Raw genomic sequence first — 22076 nt, forward strand, 5'->3', positions numbered from 1 at the left:
TGATTTTGGATTCCATTTACTGGCTGAAGCCAGGCGGACTGAGAGGCTGGTTGAGCAGGTAGGCCTGCAGTACTAGACTACAGCCAAAGGAGAAGGGCATTGGGAGGAAGGGAGAAAATGTGGGTGGATGGAGGTATTTGGCAGGCAGGAACTCAGAGAGACCATGGGTCGGAAGTCAGAGACATTGGTGGGGTCTGGAGACATTGGTGGGAGAGTGTGAATGGAGAGTTAGGCTAGGGATTGGGGAATTTGTGGGAGGGGTTTGATTTCATTGGTAGGAAGCAGGTAGCATGGTGATCTAGCAGAAAGTGCTCCCAATCCTCCTGGCCCACAAGCAATGTTGAACAGACGCTTAACTTTTTCCATCCTGCAGCTCTCACCATCTTTCATTTGTTAGGTTTTCCTGAGGCCTGAGAAATTCAGTTGGTCAGAGTTAAACCTGAAGTACAGATACAATCTGAGGCATTCGTCTCATTAGGATATTTAATCGATGGACCTGTCTCTGATGAGCAGATTAGTTTTCCATCGTTCAACCTGCCACTGCTAAAATAAATAGGTTTCAAATGGGTTGCAGTTGGGTTTCCAATGGAAGTAAATAAAGCAGGCAGATCTAACGTTAATCAGTATGCAACACTGATTTGATTCTATCATTGCAATTTTGTAGCTCAACAAATCAGCGAATGCCACCCCTTAGTCACTCTCAGCTGAACACATGTTCAGCAGTGGGGTTCTTTAAAAAGGTCATCAAATATTTACATGAGTTGCTGTTTGATTTCACCTGACCATTCCTATGATTCTACAAGTGGATGTTTTCTATAATTATTTCAAGTTGCAAAAATCTACAGGGAGCGGGGTAACAACTGTCGGAGCACTTTGCTCACTTCAGGTTTCTGCATGAATCCATTGCTCTCAGGCATGGGTGCACTACTAGGTATTCCTATTAGGGACTCCTCTTGGAAATACAGCATGTCTTGGAGAATGAACAGAGGGCACACAGAGCAGGACAAGCTGTATCAAGAGGGAGGAAGGTGAGTGGGAGAAGGGCTCTCAGCAGGAGACCATATCTGCTTGGGGTATTCAGGGAGCAATTCTCCTACCAGAACTTCTGTTGTGAACACCATGTGTCATGTCTTCACTTCCATTAGGTTGTCCTCACTGATATTGACCACCTGCTACAACCACAGCTTACAATACCAGAGCATTTATGGTGATAGCGGTGATGAACATTTATGTATCTGGCTCCTCCCAGGCTGAAGTTGTAGTTAATCACAATATCTCCAAATTTACACCCCAGTTTCATAAGAGAGGTCACTGACATTCTCTATTCATTGGAAGCCAACTATATTTCATTCTCTCTTTCCAGAGAGCAGCAAGCAAGTGAGCATGTGGCTTCACAGGAATTTCAGGCTTCCTTGAGGTAGAGGATGCCATTAACTGCACTCACAATGCTCTGCCAGGCACCATATGCCACTCTACCCTATACTGCAACAAAAAGGGAATTCACTTCCTCAGCGTTAGCTGGTATGTAATCTTAGGCATCAAATTGTGCAGGTCAGTGCCCATTTTTCTTTTATTCATTCATGGGATGTGGTCTTTGCTGGCTGGGCTAGCATTTATTGTCCATCCCTAATTACCCTTCACAAGGTGGTGGTTAGCTCTCTTCTTGAACTGCTGCAGTCCATGTGGCGTAGGTACACCCACGGTGCTGTTAGGAAGGGAGTTCCAGGATTTTGACCCAGCAGCAGTGAAGGAATGGTGATATATTTCCAAGTCAGGATGATGAGTGACTTGGAGGGAACTTCCAGGTGGTGGTGTTCCCATGTGTCTGCTGCCCTTGTCCTTCTAGGTGGTAACGGTTGTGAGTTTGGACAGTGCTGTCTAAGGAGCATTGGTGATTTTCTGCAGTGCATCTTGTAGATGGTACACACTGCTGCTATTGTGCGTCGGAGGTGGAGGGAGTGAATGTTTGTGAAGGGGGTGCCAATCAAGCGGGCAGCTTTGTCTTGGGCGGTGTCAAGCTTCTTGATTGTTGTAGGAGCTGCATTTATCCAGGCAAATGGAGAGTATTCAATCACATTCCAGAATTGTGCCTTGTAGATGGTGGACAGGCTTTGGGGAGTCAGGAGGTGAGTTACTCACCGGAAGATTCCTAGCCTCTGACCTGCTCTTGTAGCCACAGTATTTAATGGCTAGCCCAGTTCTGGTCAGTGGTAACCCCCAGGATGTTGATAGTGGGGGATTTAGTGATGGTAATGCCATTGACTGTCAAGAGGCGCTGGTTAGATTCTCTCTTGTTGGAGATAGGCATTGCCTGGCACTTGTGTGGTATGAATGTCACTTGCCACTTGTCAGCCCTAGCCTGGATGTAGTCCAGGTCTTGCTGCACTTGGATATGGACTGCTTCAGTATATGAGGAGTTGTGAATGATGCTGAACATTGTGCAATCATCAGCGAACATCCCCACTTCTGACCTGAAGATGGTTGGGCTTAGGACACTTCCCTGAGTAACTCCTGCAGTGATGTCCTGGAGCTGAGATGATTGACCTCCAACAACCACAACCATCTTCCTTAGTGCTAGGTATGACTCCAACCAGTGCAGAGTTTTCCCCTGATTCTCATTGACTCCAGCTTTGCTGGGGCTCCTTGATGCCACACTCAGTCAAATGCTGCCTTGATGTCAAGGGCAGTCACTCACACCTCACCTCAGGAGTTCAGCTCTTTTGTCCATGTTTGACCAAGGCTATAATGAGGTGAGGAGCTGAGTGACCATGGCAGAACCCAAATTGAGCATCAGTGAGCAGGTTGTTACTAAGCAAGTGTCACTTAGAGGCACTGTTGGTGACCCCTTCCATCACTTTGCTGATCGAGAGTGGACTGATGAGGCATTAATTGGCTGGGTTGAGTTTGTCCCTCTTTCTGTGTACATTTTACATTGCTGAGTGGTTGCCAATGTTGTAGATGTACTGAAGTAGGTTGGCCAGAGACACGGTAAGTTCTGGAGCACAAATCTTCAGTACTATTGCCAGAATATTGTCAGGGTCCATAGCCTTTGCCATATCCAATACTTTCAGGCATTTCTTGATAACACGTTGAGTGAATCGAATTGGCTGAAGACTGGCATCTGTGATGCTGAGGACCTCCGGAGGAGGTTGAGATGGGTCATCCACTTGGCACCTCTGGATGGAGATTGTTGCAAATGCTTCACCTTCACCTTTTGTACTGATGTGTTGGGCTCCCCCATCATTGAGGATGGGGATACTTGAGGAGTGTCCTCCTCCATTGAGTTGTTTAATTGTCTGCCACCATTCATGATGGGATGTGGCAGGACTGCCGAGCTTATATCTCATGCGTTGGTTGTGGAATTGCTTAGCTTTGTCTATTGCTTGCTGCTTATGCTGTTTGGCATGCAAGTAGTCCTTCACCAGGTTGACATCTCATTTTTTGGTATGCTTGGTGCTGCTCCTGGCATGCCCTCCTGCACTCTTCATTGAACCGGGGTTGATATCCTGGGATGGTGGTAATGGCGGAGTGAGCGATATGTCAGGCCATGAAGTTACAGATTATGGTTGAGTACAATTCTGCTGCTGCTGATGGCCACAGGGCCTCATGGATGCCCAGTCTTGAGTTGCTACATCTGTTCGAAATTTATCCCATTTAGCATGGTAGTGGCGCCACACAATATGATGGAGGGTATCCAACAACGTGAAGACAGGACTTCATCTCCAGAAGGACTGTGCGGTGATCACTCCTACTGTCATGGACAGATGCATCTGCAGCAGGCAGGCTGGTGAGGATGAGGTCAAGTATGTTTTTCCCTCTTATTGGTTCCCTCACCACTTGCCACAGACCAGTCTAGCAGCTTATTCCCTTTCGGGCTCGGCCAGCTTGGTCAGTAGTGGTGACCAGGCCACTCTTTGTGATGGACATTGGAGTTCCCCACCCAGAGTACATTCAGTGCCCTTGCCATCCTCAATGCTTCCTCCAAGTGGTGTTCAACATGGAGGAGTACTGATTCATTGGCTAAGGGGGAGGGGGGTGTTGGGGTTGGGGCTGTACGTTGTAATTAGCAGGAGGTTTCCTTGCCCATGTTTACCTAATGCCATGAGACTTCATGGAATCTGGAGTCGGTGTTGAGGATTCCAAGGGAAACTGCTTCCCGACTGTATACTACTGTACCATCACCTCTGCTGGATCTGTCCTGACAGTGGGACAGGACATACCCAGGGATGGTGATAGTGATGCCTGAGACATTATCTCTAAGGTATGATTCTGTGAGTATGACATTGTCAATGCTGCTTGACTAGTTTGTGAGACAGTTCTCCCAATTTTGGCACAAAGCCCCCAGATATTAGTAAGGAGGCCTTAGCAGGATTGACAGGGCTGAGTTTGCTCTTGTCACTTCCAGTGCCTAGGTCGATGCTAGGTGGTTTGTTTAGTCTTATTCCTTATTGACATTTTAACCTGATACATCTTGATAAATTTGATACAACTGAATGGCTTGCTAGGCCATTTCAGAGGGCATTTAAGAATTGCTGTGGGTCTGAAGTCACATGTTTTTAAAATTCATTTAAGGGATTTTGGCTTTGCTGGCTCGGCCAACATTTATTGCCCATCCCTAATTGCCCTTGAGAAGGTGGTGGTGAGCTGCCTTCCTGAAACGCTGCTGCTCATCTGGTGTAAATACACCCACAGTGCTTTTAGAGAGGGAGTTCCAAGATTTTGAACCAGCAACAGTGAAGGAATGGCAATACAGTTCCAATTCAGGATGGACATGTGGCTTGGAGGGGAACCATGTGGTTCCCATGCATCTGCTGCCCTTGTCCTTTTAGGTGGTAGAGGTTGTGGGGATGGAAGGTGCTGTTGAAGAACCCTGGATGAGTTGCTGCAGTGCATCTTCTAGATGGTACACCTGCTGCCACTGTGCGTTGGTGGTGGAGGGAGTGAATATTTAAAGTGGTGGATGGGGTGCCAATCAAGTGGACGGCTTTGTCTTGGATGGTATCGAGCTTCTTGAGTGTTGTTGGAGCTGTACTCATCCAGGCAAGTGGAGAGTATTCCATCACATTCCTGATTTGTGCCTTGTAGGTGGACAGGCTTTGGGGAGTCACTTGCCGCAGAATTTTGAGCCTGTCACCTGCTCTTATAGCTGCAGCATTTATATGCCTGGCCCAGTTCAGCTTCTGGTTGATGATAGCCCCCAGAATGTTGATAGTGGGGATTCTGTGACGGTAATTCCACTGAATATCCAGGGGGAAAGGTTAGATCCTCTCTTGTTGGTGATGGTCATTGCCTGGTGTTTCAATGGTGGGAATGTTTTCTTTCTGAGAAAGGACAGCAGGTTTGTGTTCCACAGACCCGCTGCCACTCCTAGTAATCTGTTATAGGGCAGATTGGTGGATTGCTGTGACATCCTGCAAGTCCTTTTGCCCACTGGAATCCTCGGCCATGATGACAGCAGTCTGAGCTTGCGTGGAAGCAAGCTGACCTTTCACAACTTAAAGCTAAGGTTTCACTGCAGCACTCTGGTGGAAGCTGCTGGTGCTGCACTGGAAGTGGGAAAGGGGCCATTAGATAATACATCATGGTTGGTTCCACAAGTGTGTGAATGGAGTCGGCCACCACTTCCATTCTGGAAAGGATATGCTCCAAGCTCTGCGCAAAGCTCTCTGCCAAGTTGGTGCTTCCAAAGGCTTTCTAAGAGGATTCATGGTGCACCAAGTATTTTGTTAGGCATACCGATAAACATTCTTCTGCAGGCTTCTCCATCAAAGTGCTCATCTAAGACCTCTGTAGTTGAGCTTTTATGCGACCTTGCCATTCTGTGAGTTGGCACGTGTGATATACTTGGCCCCCACCCTGGCTGCAGGCCACTGATTCTCAGTTACTCACCACATGTAAAACCCACCTCCATATTATCCTCTGAATTAGTGTCAGCATCTGAGCTGTTGGCTGCAAGAGTGAAATCAAGTGTAGTGGCTTCATCATCACATTCATCTTGCTGTTCCTGCACTGATTGGCTAGCTTGCATTTTTTTAGGTATCTGAAAGGAGAAAGGAACAAGGGTAGGGCGCTGGCATAGGGCTGGGGGAAATCAAGATATACATAGTTACACCATCTGCAATTAGAAAATCAGAAGGTAGTGTGGGATGAGACGCACGGGAAGGCCATCTGCAAGTTTCCCTCCAAGTCACAAGCTATTCTTCATTGCCACTGAATTAAAATCCTGGAACTCCCTAACAGCACTGTAGGTGCTCCTACACCACATGGGCTACAGAGATTCAAGAGGGGGCTCACCACTACCTTCTCAAGGGCAATTGCAGATGGGCAACAAATTCTGACCTAGATAGTGATGCCCACATCCTAGGAAAGATTAGGAACAAAATGATAGGGAAGTGGGATGCGAGAGGGAGAATTAGGTATGAGGATGCCAGCATCTTTGATGGTTTCAGCCCCATCACAGGCGAGGACCTCAGCAATGGATGCTCCAATGGTGATGAGCACTCTCTCCCTCCATGGGGATGTCAGACAGTGCAAGTGTACCTGGCTACCCTCTGGTTAGCACCTTTCAGTTGTGTGCCACCTTGTCCTGCAAAAGAGGGGGAACTGTGTTAGGTGTCGGTCATCAAATATATTTGGCTGAGGTGGCATCATGATTGAATAGCTGACTGTGTGTGCACGCTGTGAGACGCGGGAGTGAAGCTTACAGCATTGCTAAGTTTGTGAGTGTGCAGTGCAGCATGTGAATGTCATCCATTCTCCTGATTGGCAAAGATTGGTGGTAGGTGAGCAAAGGGGCAGTGATGAATTGAGCACTGTTTGAGGTTAGTGCTGTAGTTGGTAGGCTATGGCATTTGAAGATGTATTCACTGACCTTGATCACTTGTGTGAGGTCCTTGTTGCGGCAGGGCATCCACGTTCTTGAAGATTAACTCCTGGCATTCGCCTCCACAGCTATCTGCTTCCACTGCTTTCTGAATATGTGTCCACAGGGATTCCTTACCCTGTGGATTGTGACATCCCTTCCTTTGCACTTCCTCCTTTCAGTGCAGAATTTGAAAATTTTGAACTTAAAAAAAAAATCATTTATAGCCTGTGGGCTAGGCCAGGATTTATTGCCCATCCCTAATTGCCCTTGAGAAGGTGGTGGTGAGCTGCCTTCTTGAACCACTGCAGTCTATGTGGTGCAGGTACACCCACAGTGGTGTTCCTCTCCCATGTTATGCCATATCTCACTGTTTCAGTCTCAGTTGTAGAACAACTTCCAGCACCAGCTCCAGCTACAATGAACCTCCCCTTTAAGAAATGCAGGCTGGTCTGAAATAGCGCTAGTCCCTCATAATTTCGGGCTTCCTGCTGAAGTGTGCAATCACTTAACAGTGCAGTGAGTGATGGCTGCACACTGAAAACATATTACTTATCAGCTAGGACCAAGTTGGAATTCTGCCTGCGTGACACTAAATGGGCATGGGTTAATTGTGCATTGCAATGTCTGTGCCTGTTTTCCAGGGCTATCAAATTTAGCTAGTCTGTAGATCAGATTAATGAAAAACATTTTCTGTAAAAAAAATACAGCACAATGCATAATGGTCCTCATGTTTTACTATAGCCTCAGGGTTTATTCAGTGAGCGAGAACTGTTGTTACTCTATATACCCTGGCATTCTTAAACAAAATATTTTGGAACAAAATGCACGGTAAAGCCCAAACACAGTTTGCAGCAACTGATGTGTTTAGGACATTATAACAAACTGCCCACTTTCTTTGAATGTTTCACTTGAACTTTGGGCAGTTTCAGTTGCAATTTAAATGGGTTATACTAAATTACTAACATGTCACAAATGAAATGACCCTGGTGCATTTGAGCTTCCAATAATTTTGGTAATAAATTAATTTCCAATAATAATCTGTGATTTTAAAAATGAACACTTTTATCCCTCAGAAGCACAAATTTGTTATATTACAATTTTATGAGAAAGCTCATTAAAATAATGAGGAATCACAATTGCTCAATGTAAGCTAGTTAAGTTTGGATAACAGTCTCTGTATTAATACCACATGAGAACACATTTACTCATTGCAGCAATAGTTGTGCAACCGTAAGAATTAAGTCCTGTTCATTTTATCCATCATGTTGGCATGCGCTAGGCACATATGCTAATAGGTATATGGGTAGGCCCATATTTAAATAAGACCAGCAAACTGCAGACATCTGCTGGGGATTCCCGGCTAACTCTCCAGTGAAGAGGCTTTCAGATTTGGGGCATTTGTTGCCCACTGCAGACCTCAAGTGGGTTGTAAAAGGTGAAGGAGATACGATCGCTGGGAATTGCTAAACAAGAAAAGGGGAAAGAAGCGAACCAAGAAGTGGGGTACAACCAGGGAAGGGAAGGCTACCAGCAAAGGCAGGTGAGAAGCAGAAGATGTTTGTGAAAAGGGCTAGGGTTTGGGGGCAGGATTGAAGAGGTGGCCAGCAGCAGGCCAGGCTATGGAGCAGGAACAAAGACTCTTGATTCTCCCAGCCCCACATTTAGACAAGTACATTTTACGCTTTTATGCCTATTGATGACGGCCTGCAATATGGCCCCTTTAAGGACCTTTGCTTAGACTGCATTTATACTTGGGGCCACAGTTTCACTGCTTTGATCTAGCAATAGTGGGGCAATAATAGCTTTAAGGTGGGGTCAGTAGCCCTTCTGCCTATTAGGGCCGGTAATGCAGCAAGTTCTATTTTGAAAGGGGCCAACTGAAATGGTCAGTGACAGTGGGGCAGAATTTGACTTTGTGAGAATATATAAAATAGGTGGTGATGAATCGACAACCCATTTTACATCTCCTGTCTTCAATTGCTCTTGAGAGCTTTGTAACTGTGAAGTTGGAAGTTGGAAACTATTCCCTGCAGCCGTCTGTGTTCAGAGGACCTTTGAATGCTCATAATTCAGTACAAGTATTGATTAATTATTGATTGGACATGCAACAATATTATCTGAGGGTGACATGAAAGAACAAAGCACTGATCTCTCCTTCCTGTCTGCCCCACAGACTGTTACTAATGATTTCAAGTTGAACTGTCTTTTTAGCTGTTTTCAGAGAGTTCAACTGTTTATATTCATTTTATACAGGTTTTATGCCAATGAGGATGCAAATAAGCAGACCCAGGAAACCTGCAGGCAAGTCCCTCTAGAGGCCTCTGATAGGCACAGCAGGGGTTGAAACGGAATTTACATTTTTGGTGCAGCACCTGCCCCTTTACCTCCTCCCTCCTCACTGTCTAAGGGCCCAAACACTCTTTTCAGGTGAAGCCACTTCACTTGCACTTCCTTCAATTTGGTCTACTGCATTCGCTGCTCCCAATGTGGTCTCCTCTTCACAGCCTTACAGACTTAACATTGAGTTCAACAACTTCGGACCATGAACTCTCTCCTCCATCCTCATCCCCTTTTTTAATTCCCTTTTTCCAATATTTATTTTCGTTTTAAAATTTTTATTTTCCCATTTTTTCATTTTTATTTTTATCCACTTATTTTTATTTTTATTTATTTTCATTTTTATTCATTATTTTATCTCCACCTTTTATCCTTTTTTCAATCTTTTTGCCCACCACCGGCCTCTCCCCCCACCCCCAAAAGGGCCATCTATCGCTTGTTCATACTGTTCATTCCAGCGTACTTACCCTTGTCCTGCTTTTATCACATTCTGCTTTCTGACCTTAATGCCGCCATCAGCACCTCCTTTAGCCAGTCCCACTACCATTAACATTCCTTTGTCCTTTTGCTCATGACATCTTTGTCACTCTCTCCTTTGCCCCCACCTATCACTGACCTTCTATCCAGCTTCACCTGCTCCATCCCCCTTAAACAGCATAAATGTTGTCACATTTTTACTTCTCTTTAGCTCTGAAGAAGAGTCACATGGATTTGAAATGTTAACTGTTTTTCTTTCCACAGATGCTCTTAGACCTGCTGAGTTTTTGCAGCATTTTCTGTTTTTTGTTACATATTTAAACAGCCTCCCACCTATTTTGGGCAAGACTGTTGGACATTGGTTAAAGGCCTGCCTGAAAATGGATACAAGAGGGGAAAATGGGTACATAGGATCCATCAGATTTTCCTCAGCCTATCACCTATTTTTCAGATGAAAATCCACCTGACAGATCCAGTCATGGGGCAGTGTGGCTGGGGAAGGGAGGAGGAGTATTTCCATTTAAATGTCAGTGGCGGGTGCCTGTGTCATAGGAGCACAATACAGACATCAGACGATTGTGGTGGGGGGGTGGGGGGACAGATATGGAGAAGCTTGGCGCCCAGGGCAGAAGGCTGATGAGTTTGGTGGATGTCATGCTCAATGGTTTAATTGATCTGCACTTGATTATATTAGTCTGTTGACTGATCCATGCTCTCTGTGCTTGATTAATTAAGTCAAGGTATAATCTCTGAGACCCAAAGTAAACAGAAGCTTCCAGAGAAAGACCTGAGAAGCCAGAGCTGTGGACATGTGTGAAGGCAGGTCACGGTTGTCTGCTTAGCCCATCGATGGCAGGCCGTATTTCCCCACCGCTGGTCGGCAGGAAGCTAATTGTAATACACTGGTTATAATAAAAAGGCCATACCGCCAGGCTCTTGGAACCCTGCCGTGTCGTCTATCCACGTTGGCGGGAAAAAACACAGGCGATGTGCACTTGGCGGCCTTCACTTTGGGGGCACTGAGATGAGTGAGCAGTAGCGTTCTACACAGCTCACCTGTTGTTTACAGGCCTCGGGGCGCCCGGGGTGGGGGCACCTGATGACTGGCCTTGGAGGTGATAGCTGAGGGTGGGGAGGTGTCCAGGGGCAAGTTCTGGCCAGTTTCAGAGGCGACTGCTGAGATGGTGGGGATGGATGGTGTCTCGGGGAAACTGCTGGCCAGCCTTGGAGGCAAACATTGTTCGTGAGGGGGGCAGGGCTCAAATGCTGCCCTGGCACTGTATCCCACGCACAGGCAATTGGGGTGGGGGTCAGGGTAAGCAAGGTAAGTGGCCATGCATTAGGGACACCTGTATAAACTGACCATGCCTCTGCAACTGAGCCAGGTCAGGCACAGCCACAGTGATATGTTTAGCGTCGGGCTCCCAGCCTGCCAGCCCATGCAAGCAATGTGGTGCAATCAAAGGGCCACCAAGCGCTCCAAACCTTTCCGCCTCCGCAGCCGGGAAATGCGCTACCAACCATGATTAGCCCCCGACCATGATAGAATCCAGAGAATCCAACCATCAGTCCTTGATGTTCAATGGCATTATCATCACTGAATCCCCCACTATCAACATCTTGGCGGTTACCATTGACCAGAAACTGAACTGGACCAGCCAGATAAATACTATGGCTACAAGAGCAGGTCAGAGGCTAAGAATCCTGCGATGAGTAACTCACCTCCTGACTTCCCAAAGCCTGTCCACCATCTACATGGCACAAGTCAGGAGAGTAATGGAATATTCCCCACTTACCTGGATGAGTGCAGCTCCTATGCCTGTGGAACATAAAATTCTGCCCATATGTACGTTTTGTTGTATAAGACCATTTGATTTCAAATAAGGTCTTTTGTTAAAAGGGGGAAAAGATACAGTGTTCAGTGTTTTAATTGATCTGTGTTTGATTATATTAGGCTGTTGAGTAATCTATGTTTACTGTGCTTTATTGATTAAGCCTGGGTGTAGCCTCCTGAGAGCTAAAATAAACAGAAGCTTCCAGAGAAAGAACTAAGCCAGAGCTGTGAGCATGTGTGCAGGAATCCTGTGATTGCTGAGCTGTTTTAAAGTACTATAAATAAATTTGTTGTTGACTTGGAACTAATGGTCATCTCTGCATTGCTAATGAGGTAAATCAGATATATAAAATATACAACAAACCAGTGAATACACAACTGTGGGGATTGTGAGAGTTCCTCTGGAATCATAGGAGAAGCTGCTATCACTGTGCCTGTCTTTTGGGCACTATATCAATATTCAGAAAGCAAACTAAGGCTGACAATCCGCTGCATTCATTCTGCCCTCAAAATGCACAGATCCAAATTGGAAGCTGTTGACTTCCAGATTGGCAGCAAACTGGCACCACTTAAATTTCTCCCTTTGTAAAATCTATTCAGAATTGCTTCATTTGGAACATAAATGCTAGCAAAGACTAATTGAGCCGCTTGACCTATTTTTGTGCTGTAGACTTGATTTAACTCAATGTTTACCCTGACCATCCACCCTGTAGGAATGACACATTATTTCACACCTCCTACATTGGTGATAGAGTGGGGGTCATTGATTCGAATCTACCTTACCAGTAACACGTAGATACACTTATCTCACAGAGAATAAGAAATGTAACTTTACGTGTCCTGGAGTCTTCAAGTGCCCAGCTGGCCAAAATGACTATCACTCAAGGCCTGCTGAATCCTTAAATATCTCCTTTCAATTAGACTAGGATCCTAACCGACTGCTGTACAAAAGCTAGGTGGTGCATTACTACTTCTATCCTTGTGACCATACTCCCTTCGTGATTTTCAATGATTTGTTTTCCAGACATGACTGTACTCCTTGTTGTTCATGGCTGGATCAAAGTTGGATGCAATTTTTTCATTATGTGTGATGTTACGGCAGTTTACTGTTGCCTTATTCCAAGATGTACCACTACATTCTTCTGATCCTATAGTATTGCATGATTTGTCCTTGATTGCTAGCTGCCTTTGTCTGAGAGATAATGCATCTGAGCATTCCTGTTTCTCAGCTTGACATTTAATGTAGTTTATCCATCATTAAAGTTCTTCTAATAAATCATATCATTCATATTTCCAGCACCCACAGTATTGTACTTTTGTATTAAGATTCTTGTTCTTAGGAATGTTTAAAACAAATTTTCTTTCACCTATCTAATTTCAGTGTTCTTTTTCAGATGCGAATTTCTTAATGTCTTTTCTTCTAAGATCTTGGCCTCGAAATTTGGTCAGAGCCAAAAATGAGCTCACATGGCAAGATGTGAACATGTGCAGTTGGTACTGCAGACCACCCATGATGGCAGTGAAACTATTTTAAAGTCAAACCAAAGCAACCCAGAACCAGCAAAAAAAACTTCTCAGGAGTCAGAATTCAGTTATGAATGCAGAAATAAGCAAAAATAATTTAATTAATTTAACTAGCAGCTTATGTTGTGAATGAATCCTCTAAATACCGTTGCTGAAGGGCCTTTGCTGTCTATTAGTGCCACTATTTGCTGAGTGAGTTCATGATGTGGTGAGTCAAGCAACAAAACTTCCCAGCAAATGTAAGACACCTATTCAAATCGAGTGATAAGCTTCCTGAATCATTTTGGTGTGCAGCCTGGATGTCTGAAGGAGGATTCAATCCAAAATCCAATATGGTGGACCATGCCTGTTCCATGCCAGAAATGTGTCATTTACCATTTTGGGTGCGCACACATTTGTTTTACCTAAGTTTCTTTCTCTTTAAATCATTACAGTGCACCTACTGTAGTGTAAATGCAGACCAACGTTTGCCTTGGGAGGAAGTAATCTAAATCTACTGATCTAAGCCAAGTATAAGGGGATTGGTATATTTAATGTCAAATTTGAGTCAAATTAGGGACTACAAGAGCTGTGCATTAGTAGGTACATTGAGACTGACTCATGTAACATGCTTACAGTTAACAGAGAGAGAGCGATGCTGACTCAATCAAGGCAGACAGGGCTGAATCTAGATTCTAAAATGTAGAACAACAGTTTCTAACTCAGCATGACACACAATCTGTGCACCAAATGTCCTCACCCACCACTGCATCCCCCCAAAAAATAAATATCTTCACAAATTTGCCAGTTTTCTAGTTGCATTATTTTAAAATTTCATGGCAGTTGTGGGAATATTACAATGATACCCTAGTGACATTTATGTAACTATTCCTTTATTACCATATTGATGTAGTTCATGCTTCACCAGTTTTTTAAAATTAGGACAATGCTGTTTAAAATGACAATTTTACGTGATCTCACAAAAAGAGTGCAAATTGTGGAACTGTGAAATGGTAACAAGAGTGTTAAGAAGAGCATGCTGAAAATTGGTTGAATGTTGTTCCTGATTTGTATATGCTATTCCCTGATGGTGGTGCCAGTTTTTAAGTTGTCATTTGTGGTTCACAGTGTGTGGCTTGTCTTCCCAGGCTTGATAAGACAGTTTTCCTGCATGAAGCAAATTAAAACACTTTCACAGCAAATTGAGCACAGCATGAGAATATAGCAAAGTAGACCTTGAATTTTCTCAAACATCTCACACTTTTATTTATGAAAAATTGAGTGTACTGCTTTATCATTTACTAATAGAGCCTGCATACAATTGCTTTAAAATATTCAAAGTATGATACCCTACAACTCTTTTGAAATAGACGTTCTTCACCTTCCAGAAGTCACAGGTTGGTATGTAGCAGCAGATGTGATTGTGAGACTACCCCCTGCTGAGAGCCTCACACCTCTCACCTAAGAGTGCTTCAGGCAATTTTACACACAAATTATAGGACACAGTTTGTGCTGATGTGAAGCCAAAATAACTTCCTACTGATATAAGCTGCACTGCAACTGACATTTTAGTGTAAACCCTTGACTGTCGTGACTACGTAAAATTGCATTTTGTGAGGATTTGCTAACAGTGGCCCACCCAACCTTCCAGGGTAATTGGAAGCCCTGTGAATTGGTTGCCATCACAATCACATTGAGTGAGGTAAAAATAAAAGAAAATGCTGGAAGTACTCAGCAGACACGGCAACTCCTGTGCTGAGAGAAACAGGATTAACTTTTCAGGTCGTTGACCTTTGGTCAGAACTGTTTCTCTGCTTTATTCTTTCTTACTCCATAGATGCTGCTTGACTTGTTGAGTGCTTCCGCATTTTCCGTTTTCCTTCAAATTTCCAGCATCCTCAATATTTTGCCTGTGTCTCATTGTTTGGAGCTTTGTGCTGGAGTGGAGAATCTCAAAATTTACCCTATACACCACAGATTCGAGATATAAAAGTTGAATGCCAAGACGGATGAGAATTCGTGTTTCATTTAGATTTTATCTTTGGGTGAATCTAAGAGTCATTCTGTGTTGAATTGGAAGATATGATCATGTCTGAGTTATTAACAAAAACTGATCAACTCTTTCCATATCAGATATGCACCAAGGCATTATAAGGTCCTCCCCTATTCTTGCAGTCATATCAGATCAACAAGTCTTCCAATACTACTGTAGGGAAACAAATATTTTATGGCTCTGGAATGCTAATGAAACTGAATACCAAATATGGCTATGGTGACCAGATTTTCAAAAGTCAAAAAACTGGGACATGCTGAAAAGCCTTGGGAAGGCAAGGCTCCCTGATGACGCACATGTTCGGGGACCAATGGCAGGAGTCTGGGCGAGGGGAAATTTAAGGTGGGAGGTCCTGTGATGGCATCTCCTGAAATATGCACAGCTAGAGTTGGCAACCCAATTAAGACATTTGTCGAACTTAGCCCTTGATTCTTGGATCTCCTTGGTTGCTTAGTTGCCTGGCAGGATGCCATGCTCCACTTGGGAATTTGTGATTGGCCCTTGTTGCTGTCAATCACCCTCACATCCACCCATCTCCATGGAAAGACAATGTGGCCTCTAATAATTAAAATGCTGAAAAAGGTGGTTATCTTAAGAAGAAGCCAGATCTATCATCACTGCCTATTAAATTGGATGGCAATGGAAGTTCTAGGAGGATTTGAATTGCCCAGAGACCAAATTTGACCTGTTTTGATTAACAAGTTCAATTGTGCCCATAACTTCTGGCGAGTGATTGAAAGGTCAGAGGACCACACAGAACATGCTGGCGGGACACCAACTGACCAATTGGAACCTTGTAGGTGGAAAGATGGCCGTCGGGTGAAGGTTTATGGAGAGACAAAGCAATTTGAGAAAAAAAACAAGGATTTTTCTTGTGGAGCAAGGCAGGAGAGGTTAGGTGTAAAAAAAGTTCATGCAGCTGAAGACAGTGCCAGAAAAACAGATGGAAGAACGCAAAAGTTTCACAATTAGAGCTGTCCCATCCAGGACCATTTGGGGAAAAAAAAGCACTCCCGGTTCTGGATTTCTGCACATGTGGAAGGTTCCCGGCGCAGCCACTTAATGGTTGGCGAGTGGGCGGCATTCCAAATCCCAAGGTGCAGTGCAGTGGTGTGAGAGGGTTTCTTGGGGGTTTACTGACAGTAAATGGAGCACAAGGTAAAGTGGAGGGGAGAGAAAGTTGAGGGACTGGGTGCTGATGATGTGTGAAAAGGTGAGGTGCTGATGGAAATCTATGGCTCATTTAAGAGGGAAAAGCTGCAAACTCAGACCTTTGAGCTATTTTGAGCAAATTGTTGGGACACTGGGATGTTTAATGAAAAACTGGGATTGTCCTGGAAAAACCAGGATGCCTGGTCACCATAGATATTGCACTATTCTGAAAGAAGTCAATATGCTTTTCATTCTCTACTAACATTTTGAAAGTATGAATTTTGGTGTAATTGAGCACGCTATTAATTCATATTTTTCCTAGATTTATGATCTTATTTTAAAATATATATTTCTATCTTTTTTATTAAAGTTTGAAGGTGGTAACATGTTGAAAGAAGAATTTGAAGATGATTACAAAAGCTAAGGTATAGTATACTGTCCTGACCCTTACTCTGGATCAAAGCTCTGTTACATTACATTAATAAATGATAAAAACTGGTACACATATTGCACAAGCTCATAAAAAAACATAAAATCTGAAATACTCAGCATGTCTGCCAGCATCTGTGGGGAGAGAAACAGAGTTAACGGGTGGAATTTAATGTAGGTGATGTGAGTCTCTCCAGCTGGCTGGAGAACCAGAGACAGCCCTGCATTGCCTACCTTCAGGAATGCCCATTGAATTAAGTACCAGTCAAGCATTTAACTGGGCAGTGGTGGGAGATGGCCAGAGGTTGTGGGTTGGGGGGCATGGGGGCTAGGGTGTTAATTAGGAGCAGGAATAGGCCATTCATCCCCTCGAGCCTGCTCCACTATTTGGTAAGATCATGTCTGATCTGATTGTGACCTCAACTAACCCCATAACCTTTAACTCCCTTGTCAATCAGAATCTATCTAACTCAGCCTTATAAATATTCAATGGCTCTACCTTTATTGCTCTCTGGGGGAGAGAATTCTCAGAATAACAACCCTCTGGGAGAAAAAAATTCTCCTCATCTCTATTTTAAATGGAAGGTCCCTTATTTTTAAACTCTGTGTCCTTGTTCTAGTCTCTCCCACAAGAGGAAAAATCCTCTCAGCATCCATCTTGTCAAATTCCCTCAGGATCTTATATGTTTCAATAAGATCACTTCTCATTCTTCTAAACTCCAATAGATACAGGCCCAACATGACCAAAGGCTCCTCATGAGATAACCCCTTAATCCCAGGAATCAAAGGGAGGAGCAGAACCCTCAGGACCAAGGGGCAGTAGGACCTCCTCCAGATGCAGAGAATGATGCTCAGAGAGCCATAATTTGTGGGGGCCTCATTAGACCTAGGCTGTATACACTTCTCAAGGGGTTAATTGTAAATGAGTGAGAGCCAGTGTCGTGGATGCCTCCGCTTGTATAGGGATCTAGTGACTCACATTTGCCACATTCTGCAGGATTTGGTGCTTTGGGGACTTGGAAGGTATCCATTGCCAGTGGCTGTGAAAGTAACCCCGCATTCAACTTTCAAGCCAGTGGCTCCTTCCAGGGGTCCACTGGGTCCTCTGTGGTATCTCTCAAGTGTCCACCCACAAATGCATCCAGGAGGTCACAGATGCCCTTTTTGCAAAGGCCCACAATTTTGTCCACTTTGACAGAGATCAAGCAGGCAAGAGCACTGGGCTTTCCAGAGCTCTCCAGTTTCCCACAGGTGCAGGGTGCCATTGACTCCACTCATGTGGCTATAAAAGCTCGCTGGCAACAGGCAGTCCAGTACGTCAGCTGGAAAGGCTACCACTCGCAAAATGTGCAACTGGTGTGTGACCATAAGTAACTTACCATGCAGAGGTGCACCAGATTCTCAGTTAGGGTTTACGGCTTACACATCCTGAGTAGGTCTCCGATCCCTGAGGGAACACATAAGATTCAGGGTTGGCTCCTTAGGGACAAGGGCTACCCACAAAGGACATGGCTGTGACACTTACATGGTGGCCTCAGAGTCCTGTAGCGAGAAATACAAGGAGGGTCATGCCGCAAACTGGACATTGGTAGAACACACCCTAGGAATCATGAAAATGTGATTCTGATGCCTGGACATATCTGGCGGAGTGCTCCAGTACACTCCCCAAAGGGTCTCATGTATCATCGTGGCTTGTTGTGTGCTATGCAACCTGGTGCTATAATGGGGCAAGGACTTGGCAGATGGCGAAATGGAGGAGCTGCACATCTCCTCCGATGAGGAGGACCTTGAAGGGGATGATGGAGATGGGGGCTTGGAAGCTAAGGATGTAGGCGAAGAGGCCATTGCACGTGTCAGCTGAGACAGGCGTTCTCATTGTCAGCAGATTTCAGGAGGAAGAAGATGAGATGCACTGAGGATCCTCCTGGACAACTCTCCTCCATCATGGGCCAGCATAACCACCAGCATAGCTACTCCTCTAATTTCACCCATGAACTTCCAGATGACAGTGCACCATTGCACAGAACACTCACATTTTCCTGATGCTGTGAAGGATGAGCAAGCCTTGAGCGGATGCGCCCGTGTTGAGATGAGCTGCTATCTGGAGGAGGGCATTCTAACATCCGACATCAGAAAGTGCTGCCGCTTTATACACCCTTCCAGCATCCCAGTTGCAACAGCACCCAACAAGATGCAGGGGCACTTGTACGATCCTCAGTGACCTGGTGCCTGCATGCCTTCAATCTGGCAAGACTCCTCATGGAGATTAATCAGAACCAACAGAGCCACGCACGATGTGTTACATTGATGGTGATACAGAAATACAACACAAGGGACAAGGCAGCCGATGAAACACTCCCAGAGTCAGCTGGGTGCATGGCCGGAGTGTCGAACTGCTGGTCCTCTTCCCTATGGGTGACCGAGGGCTCCTGGCTGACTCCTTGAGGATAAGGGGCAACTGGAGTGAGATCGAGGTGCCCCACACTCCTCTCGCCTTGACACAGATGGATGTTACCAATGGCTTCAGCAATGGAGTGCAGCTCCTGCAGCAGTGCAAGACCAATGTCCTGGACCAAAGTCTCCACTGTGGCTGCCAACCTGCCAGTATTGACCTCAGTGTGTTGGCATGCCAGCGCTATCACCTCAGACTGAAGGTGGATGGACTCCTCCTGCCATCGTCCCTTGCAATCTGAGGAGTGCACTAGACCTCCCTTCCTGATGTTCCCGTGCTTGTCTTTGCAGCTCCAGCAACAGATTTAGGACCAAGTCTGGAGGCTGGTCATTGGACTCAGACTCAGCAGAATCATGGCCTCCAGCAGTTCTCCAAGTCCTGGCAACCTCTGATTTCCCTGCCTCCACCTACTGTTGAGCAGATGGTATGCTGTGCTCACCAGATTGTGACCCTGAGGCTACTCTAGAATTAGGTCTCACCAAGGTGCGTGTCTCTGAGCTGGTGGAGGGTGTGGGTGAGCGCTTTGATGGTTTGTCAAAGGTGCTGAGCTCAGGTTCCCCATCTGAGATGTCGTTGGGGCTGGAGTTGGGGGCCTGGCTGGTGGATTCCCTTGGCAGCATCCTAGAGGTGCCTACGAAAGAAAGCAGAGACAATTAGTGTGTGGCAGGTGATGCTGAAACAGGAGAAATCACTCACAATATGGTTGTCTGATGAATATTCTAGTGCAGAATCCTCACCTGGGTTTGCGCCATGAATCTCAATGTCAGCGCAGGCATGGTCTATGTTCTCTGCAGCCAGCTGTATAGCTCTGTTCTCAAAGTCCGTGAGAACCTTGATCTTGGGAACTCCAGCCCCATTTGGGACTTCTCCTTATTGTAAGCCAGCTTGTCCTGCATGAAGACAGAAGGAGAAAGTGTGAGCAAGATGCATGTGAGGACAGAGGATAAGGATGCCTGGCATTTATGCGTGATGAGTGGAGCCCTGGACAGGATTAGGGCACAAGCTCCAGATGAGATGAGGCCAGATGGAGATGTGAGAGTATGTGAGAGTGACTGGTGAGGTCCCTTGAGATGGCAGTGAGTGAGGTCCTGGTGAATGTGTGATGGGCTTGAAAGCATGTGAGTTGAGAGTTGGCGGAACGAATGAGATCCTTCATCCTCTTCCTGCACGGGGCGGGTGACCTCTTCTGCAGGGCGTTTGCACTGACTGCCGCTGCGACTGCCTTCCAAGCCGGATTGGTCACCTTGGTGGAAGGCCTGCCACCCAAGCAGGGTAGAGGACTTTGCGGCAGGCCTCAACTGTGTTCAACAGGCCCTCCGGTGAGGCATCACTGAATTTGGGTGCAGCAGGCTTTCTGCCTTTGGGAGCCATGTTCTCACTGGAGCTGCTGCAGAGAGTGCGAGCGCTGTGCAGGGGCACCGTTTACATATAGTGCCCAGAGTTAGGGAGCACTGAAGTCACAGTGGGGCAGGGGAATCAGATGCTGCCCACCAGCAGGATGGCCTATTCCCTCCCGATGAATAATTAATCAGCTGTGATGCGGACAATCGCGGCAAAAAGCCACCATTGCAGCCGATGGGTGGAAAGTCATTTTTCCCGCTTGCTAATGGACTTTGCACATTTCAGGGAAAATCCCGGTTTGTGTCTTCAGCAAACTTAACAGCCATACATTTAGTCCCATCATCCAAGTCATTGATATAGGTTGTAAATAGTTGAGGCTCCAGCACTGATCCCTGTAGCACTCCACTAGTTACAGCTTGCCAACCCGTGTAGGAAGAGGATGAAGGATCTCATTTGTTCCACCAACTCTCAACTCACATGCTTTCAAGCCCATCATACATTTATACTTACTCTCTGCTAGCTAATCAATTCTCTACCCGTGCTAATATATTACCTCCTAAGCGATGTGTTCTTATTTTGTGTCGTAACGTTTGATGTGGCAACTCATCCTTTTGGAAATCCAAGTACCCTTTATCTGCATTGCTTGTTGGGATTCAAACCTGGGTCCCAGAGCATTACCCTGGGTCTCTGGATTACCAGTGACAATACAATACACCACTGCCTTCCCCCCAAAATAAATAAATTAGTCAAGTACAATTTCCCTTTCACAAATCCACATTGAATGCCTGATTGTATTAAGATTTTGTAAATACTCTGATACAACCTCCTTAATAATATATTCTAGCATTTTCCCTATGACAGATGTTAGGCTAACTGGGCTCTGGTTTCCTGCTTTCTATCTCTCTCCTTTCTTGCATAGAGGAGTTATATTCACTATTTTCCAATCTGATGGGACCTTCCCAGAGTCGAGGGGATTTTGGAAAATGAAAACCAATGCATCTATTGTCTCAGCAGCCACTTCTTTTAAGACCTTAGGATGAAGGATTTGGGGACTTTTCAGCCATTAGTTCTAATAATTTTCTCAATATCCTTTCCCTGGTGATTGTATTGTTTTAAGTTCTTCCCTCTTGACTCACAATTATTTCTGGGATATTATTTGTGTCTTTTACAGTGAAGACAGTCACAAAATCTCCATTCAATCCATCCACCAATTCATATTATTAATTTCCCAGACTCACTCTTGAGCGCACCAATGCTCACTTTAGTTACTCTTTTCCTTTTTAAATACTTGTAGAAACTCTTACTATCTGTTTTATATTTCTTGCTATTTTTCTCTCATACTCTAATTTCTCCCTCCTTGTGTTTTTTGGTCATTCCTTTTTTTTAAATTCTGTACAATCTTCTGAATTCCACTAATGTTAGCAGACCTGTATGTTTTTCTTTCAATTTGTAACATCTTTAACTTCACTAGTTAGCCATAGATGATGCATCCTTTTCCTAGACTCTTCCTTTTTCACTGGAATATATCTTAATGGAGTGTTATGAAATATTTCCTTAGATGTCTGCCACTGCATCTCTATCGTCTTTCCCTTTAACTTAATTTTCCAGTTCACATTAGCCATTTCTGTATTCA

The sequence above is a fragment of the Carcharodon carcharias genome, chromosome 5 (genome assembly GCF_017639515.1).
Source record: "Carcharodon carcharias isolate sCarCar2 chromosome 5, sCarCar2.pri, whole genome shotgun sequence".
Taxonomy (NCBI): domain Eukaryota; kingdom Metazoa; phylum Chordata; class Chondrichthyes; order Lamniformes; family Lamnidae; genus Carcharodon; species Carcharodon carcharias.